The sequence below is a fragment of the Leptonychotes weddellii genome, chromosome 13 (assembly GCF_054177405.1).
Source record: "Leptonychotes weddellii isolate Sample4059 chromosome 13, ASM5417740v2, whole genome shotgun sequence".
Taxonomy (NCBI): domain Eukaryota; kingdom Metazoa; phylum Chordata; class Mammalia; order Carnivora; family Phocidae; genus Leptonychotes; species Leptonychotes weddellii.
In genome coordinates this window covers 57,378,002-57,384,927 of record NC_138381.1, presented here as the reverse complement: position 1 = coordinate 57,384,927, position 6,926 = coordinate 57,378,002, and positions in this window count along the sequence as shown.

The following is a 6,926-nucleotide window of genomic DNA, read 5'->3' as shown; positions in this document are numbered from 1 at the left end:
CGTGGATCACTACATCAGAAACTAATGATGTATGGTGACTAACATAACATAATAAAATTAAAAAAAAAAAAATAATAATAATACCACATTTCGTATTTGAAAGTATCTAGGAGAATGGACCTTGAAAGTTCTCATCACAAGAAAAAAAAAAGTCCTGGGCGCCTGGGTGGCTCAGTCGTTAAGCGTCTGCCTTCGGCTCAGGTCATGATCCCAGGGTCCTGGGATTGAGTCCCACATCGGACTCCCCGCTCTGCGGGAAGCCTGCTTCTCCCTCTCCCACTCCCCCTGCTTGTGTTCCTGCTCTCGCTATGTCTCTCTCTGTCAAATAAATAAAATCTTAAAAAAAAGGAAGAAAAAAAATCCTATAAACTATGTATGGTTGCAGATACTAACTGGATGGTGGTGATCTGTTTGCAAAATATACAAATATCAAATCATTGCATTGTACACCTGAAACTAATATACAATGTTATGTCAATTATATTTCAATTCTTAACAAATTTTGTGGACCAGAACCCATGCTTCATCATTTTAAGTCAATCAGACAGTCTTCGTGGATAGAGAAACTTCAGTGTTTTTCCAACTACAAATAACCAGAAAAAAACTAACAATTACGATAATGATGAATAATAGTAACGTCAGTAGTAACAATCATTCTTATAAATCTCAGGATTTCCATTCTCTATTCCAGTAAACTCCTTCAATCACCTACCTTAATAATGTATTTCTCCTCCGGGTCCGCTACGGGTCCTCCTCCCAGCCCAGCTCAGTATTTCTCAGCAAGGAGTGCCCCCCCCGCCGCCAGCCACTTCCGGGGGCAGGAGCTGATCCGTGTCCCTGGAGTGAGACTTGGAAAAGTTCCCCGGAAGGTGCCTCCGAAGAACGGGCCCCAGAAGGTACAACGGCCACGCTGGGGGTTCCCTTCCCAGTACTCAAGGCGGCCCTGTGAATGGGGTCTTGGAAAATTTTCTGAGCAGCACCTCCAACGACTGGAGCCCAGGCAGTACGCGGCCCGGCCTGTGGACCACCTGCGGTGAAGGGCACCTTGCGCTGGTGGACCCTTAAAGCGCCAAGCCAGCGAGCCTCCTGGGAAGGTGGCGGGAACGGGCGCTCCCCCGCAGAGCTGCAGGGCCGATCTCCGGGCTCGCTCCCAGTCGGCTCCGGGAGGCCACTTGAGCGACCCCGCCCTCGCTGATGGCATCTCGGGGCTTTGCTTCGGGCATCGCGGCAGAGTCAGATCCCTTGACCATTCAACCAGAGCGCAGGGAGTAAACTATATAAAAGGGGCCGCCAGGTGGCGCAGTACTACCGAGGTGAACCGAACCCGGATGGATCTGGGTCCCGAGAACCAAGAGGGAGCACCGCCACCCTTGTGGGCCTGGCCTCGTCTCGGTCCCTAACGACGAGATGACGGGAAGCAAGACGTGGAGGCCCAGTAAAGCCCTCCGCAGGCCTCCTCGCATCGGTCATCCTGGCCAGGCCGCAGTTCCAGAGAAGGGACTTGGAATATTTGGGGGCGTTCCGAAAACCGGGTCCCACGCAGACCCGCACAATGGATGGGGCGTCCTACCTAAACTCACCCATAGAGCTCAAGCTGGTCTCCACCTCCAGAGCGGGATTCGGAAAAGCTGATGGGAAAGTCCGGCGACGGGGACCCACGCAAGCCCGTCTCCAGGCCCGGATACACCTTCCCAGGCCATCTGTGTGGGCAGGGCCGGTCCGTGTCTCTGAAGGGGAACTTGGGAAATCTTGGAGGTACCTCCGACCACCGGACCTCGCGAAGGACAGCGGCCCAGCCAGGGCCCCGTTCTGTCCCGCACAGACGGCTCCTACCGGTGTGCCACTACGAATGGAAGCTTGGAAAATAATTTCAGCAGGTGCCTCTGACAGCTGGGATCCACTTGGGCTTGCGGCTGAGCCTATGATGCGCAATCCGGTCCTCCCGGAACTGCCGGGTCCCACCTCCCGGCGGGAGAGGGAAAAAAAAAAAAAAAAAAAGGAAAGCATGAAGACCAGAAGGCCGGGTCACACGCTTTCCCATTATCCCGCAGCGGCTACGGTTGGTTCTCGAGGGCGAAGGGGCACCAGCAGGTTCTGGTCCGTACCCGCACCGGGGAGGACAGCGACGGTCACTCCCCCAAAACCCTGCCTGTCCATTCTCCAGCGAATGGATGATGCGCCAACGCACCAACTCCCGGTAGGACCGGGAAGATTCCGCTAGCGCCACCGGCCTTCTGGAGTTCTGCCTCGCGTCCCTTGGCCAAACCCCATCTTGCAGATTTCTGCGGAATTCCAGGGGGAAACTATATAAAAGCGGCCGCCAGATGGCTCCCCACAACCGTCGTTCATGTCAGAGGGACGGCACCGGATCGCCGGCCAGCAAAAGCGCACCGCCGCCACCCAAAGGCGCGATCTCCTTAGAGGGGGCCCCGGATCGCATCTCTCCGCCGGGGGGTTGGGTTGGGGGCGGGCGGTGGGCGCGCAACGCATCCAGGGGCGTCCTCCTGGGAGCTCCTAGCCCGCAAGGCGCTACCCAGGAGCACAAGGGGGAACTTGGAACATTTCCCGGAGAGGCTAACAGGCCAGGGAGTGCTGCCTAGGTTCTCGCCGGAGCAGCTCAGGCGGTTCCTGGGCTCCTGGGAGACTTGGTCAATTCTGCGAGCGCTCAGCCGGGCAAGGACTGGGAAACTGAAATGTTGAAAGTACTCCTAGAGCACATGGATGAATCATTGTTATTTATAATTAAGCCCAGAAGCCATAAAGCAAACGATCGATAAACTTGGCCTCACAAATTTTAAACAAAACAGGTCTTTGCACATAGCACAAGCAAAGTCAAATGACAATGGGGTGGGGAACATTTGTGCAAATACATGCAGAATACGATACTGATTTCAGCATTACTTATTATAACAAAACTGGGGAAAAAATACTAGCCCTTAAGAGGGACCGGTTTAGATAAATTCCAGTACATCAACACCATGAATTTGTGTTTTACTTTATTTTTATATTTACTTTTTAGAAAAGGCAGATCTATAGGTACTGACATGGGAAGATTTTGATGATGACCTGCTAAATGAAAACAGCAAATGGTAGAATTTCTCTTGAAAAAAATATGCACTTTAAAACAATACTTGGGTGGGGGCACCTGGGTAGCTCAGTTGGTTAAGCAGCTGGCTCTTGGTTTTAGCACAGGTCATGATCTCATGGGCTGTGGGACTGAGCCCTGTGTGGGGCTCTGTGCTGAGCGGGGAATCTGCTTCAGATTCTTTCTCCTTCTCCCCTGCCCCGCTCCTCCCTGCTCTTGTGAGCTCTTTCTCTCTCTCAAATAAATAGATAAAATCTTAAGAAAATACTTACATGGAAAGGCAAAGGAATAAGAATAGCTAAAGTGAGTTTGAAAAACAGGGATAAAATCTCCCCTATTTTAACAGTTATTACATAGTTAATAAATAAAGTGTGTGGTATTGGCAGAGGGATAGACATGTTGATCAATGGAACAGTAGAAAGCCAAACGAATATGTGCAACTGATTTTTGGCAAACATGCACAAGTAATTCCTGGGCTGAAAGATGGTCTCTCTGTCAAATGGAAGTAGGGCAAGCGGACATCCAGAGGCAACCTAAACTACACTAAAACCCAACCTCACACCCCATACAAACATTAACTCCAAATAGATAACACACATTTATAAAATGTAAAACATTAGAATAAAAGTCTGTGGGAAAAACTGGGGATCTAGGGTTGGCAAAGAGATTTTAGACCTGACACCAAAAGTGCGACCCATCAAGACAAATGGATAAATTAGAGCTTATTAAAAGTAAAAACCAAGGTTCTGTGAAAGACCCTTTTAAGAAGATGAAAAACAAAGTACATACTGAAGAGAAATAGTTACACATCCAATTAATCACACATCCAACGAAGGACAGGTATCTGAAGCTACAAAAACTCTCAAAATGCACTGGTGAGAAACAAAAGGTCTGATTACAAAATAGGCAAATGACATAAAGACGCATTTCACTGAAGAGGATACAGATGATAAAGAAGCACATGAAAAAAATTAAGATCACAGTGAAGTATCATGACATATTTACCAGGATGCCTTAGACAAAATGTGGGAAAACAGTCCCAGATGCTGTTGAGGATGTGGAGGAACTGGTCACTCACACATCGCTGGTAGTGGTATAAAGATGGAGGAGGCCCTCCACCTCCCCCCGCTCTACAAATAAGCAAACAACAACGATAAAAACATGCAAGTACTGTATAACCCAGAATCTCAATCCCAGGCATCTATTCCAGAGGAATGAAAATGGATTCAGTGCAGTCAAGGGTTGGCTCAGCAGGTCTGGCATGTTTAGAACTTGCACATTCCAAAGAAAGGTCTGACCTTACCTGGCTCCTGGGAGAAAAGCCCTAAACCCTTGGAATGTCTTGCCCGAGAAGAGTGTCTTTGTTTAGTTGGGGCCTTGGATAGTTTAAGCCAATAATGTGATTGGTGGTGGTGGTTGTGTGGGGGGGAACTTGGGCCATGCAGAATCATTTTTTTTTTTAAAAGATTTTATTTATTTATTTGAGAGAGAATGAGAGAGAGAGAGCATGAGAGGGAGGAGGGTCAGAGGGAGAAGCAGACTCCCTGCTGAGCAGGGAGCCTGATGTGGGACTCGATCCCGGGACTCCAGGATCATGACCTGAGGCCGAAGGCAGTCGCTTAACCAACTGAGCCACCCAGGCGCCCCCATGCAGAATCATTTTGACCTCCATGGAGTCCTGTGAGAGTCCTGTGAGTCTTTTTTTTTTTTTTTTTTCCAGAAATGAACATACTTCTTTTGCCTTTGTTCTCCACATCATTACTATGTTTGGGGCTAAATGAGATGGCACTTCTCAGTGCGGGGCCCAGGATGACTATGTTGCAGATTTTTCCTTTCGTGTCCGTGGTTCTTGGTTATGCCACCTTGAAGAACGAAGAGGTAGACCAGATGAAAAGTGGTGGGCAGCAAAGCAAAGTTTATTGAGAGATAGCACAAAACTTCCAAAGAGGGAGGGACCCCCCCGTGAGTCTTTCTAGGGAGTGAGGCATCCACCCCGAGGGTGGTCTGGAGGACCCCACCCCCAGGCCCAACAACACTTATGTCCACACAAAATCCTGGACATGAATGTTCTTTTTATTTTTATTTATTTACAGAAAGAATGTTAGGGTTCAGGGCGCCTGGGTGGCTCAGTCGTTGAGCGTCTGCCTTCGGCTCAGGTCATGATCCCAGGGTCCTGGGATCGAGTCCCACATTGGGCTCCCTGCTCTGCGGGAAGCCTGCTTCTCCCTCTCCCATTCCCCCTGCTTGTGTTCCTGCTCTCGCTATGTCTCTCTCTGTCAAAAAAATAAATAAAATCTTTAAAAAAAAAAAAAAAGAATGTTAGGGTTCAAAGCCATTGAGTCCAAGAAAGAATTCTTGAGACATCTTTGATGCATAAAGTTGGTTTTATTAAAGCATGGGGACAGGACCCGTGGGCAGAAAGAGCTGCACTGGGGTCATGAGCAGTGGCCCATTATATACTTTCAAGTTGGAAAGAGGTTAGGGATAGCGTAAGTCTCTAAGGAACTTGGAAGCAAGGCTTCCAGGACCTTGAGGGGGCTAGCTATTGGTGGGAAAAGGTCATTTATTACTGTCTAATAAAACCTTAATAATGAGACCCTTCAGATATATATTGTCAGGCCATATGCTTGGGGCAGGGGTGATTGCCAACACATATCTTGGGGGGGTTTAGAGATAAGGAAATTTCTAAAGGAATTTTTATATGTTAAAGTAGACTTACAGTATCCTTGGGGGCGGGGCGGGTTGGGCTAGGATTGTTTTTTCCCTTAGTATTAACATTGAGGCAGTTGAGTCCCTAGAGGAATGAAACAGTCCCTGCCTGTTTCAAGGACTTGTCGATGGGCTGTAAATAGTAAGGAAATTTAATAATTTTTCTTCTGCCTTTGTTTCCCACATCACCAAGCATGAGGCCTAGTCAGAGGAGTGCTCAGAGAAGCCTGCCCCAAGTTTGGTCAACGAGTCTCCGTCAAGGGATCATCAAGGGAAGGCTGACTCCTCTCCTTGGCCCTGACCCTACAGAGCCCCAGGGGGTCAGCACGCCCTCTTCTCAAGAGGTCTGGGCATTCTATCCAAGGCCGGTTGGATTCTCCTGCTCGAGTTGGCCACACAAGCCTTCTTACTGGTGGTCTTCTTCAGGAGTCTACCTACTTTTGCATTTCACTATACAGCAGCCCCCTCCCAATTTTTAGCAGCACTGAACACCCTCCCACTGAGATGAGGAAGACACAATGTTGGTTCTCCATGGCGGGAATCCCCTGCCCCCCTGAGCCCAGCAGGATATTCAGCAATCGAAACTTTGTTTTGTAGATTTTTGTGGCTTATGAAAACCGTAATTGTGGATTCCAGGAAATTATTCTCAAGGTTGGACTGAGAAATTGGGCCAGGTTTTCTTCCACATGTTGACTACCCTGGTGGAGGCAGAAGCGAGGCGGGAAACGGGACTGTCCTCAAAGTAATGTGGTTGGGGAAGGTGTAGGGGGGAGGAGAGAACCGCCCTTGCCAAGCCAGGCGCTTCCTCCAGCGCGGAGGGCCTGCCTACATCACCGCTGCTGGAGCTCCCACACCCTGCGCAGGTGTGTGTTTGGGGTGGGGGCTCTCTTGACAGGTAACCCCGACAAACGTCCTATGAATGGAAGACAAGGAGACTGAGGCCTGAAGGTGACGAAAATGGCTCCAGGTCACGCCGCTTGTATTGGCGGAGCTCGGCGATCAGTGACTCAAGCCCTTTTTGGGAGAGCAACAGGAGCAAGCAGGTTACGACAGCCGCGACCCCCCGGCGCCCCAGCAGGCGCATGCGCTGGACGAGACCCCTCCCCCCCTACCTTTTCCCCTCCGGGACGCA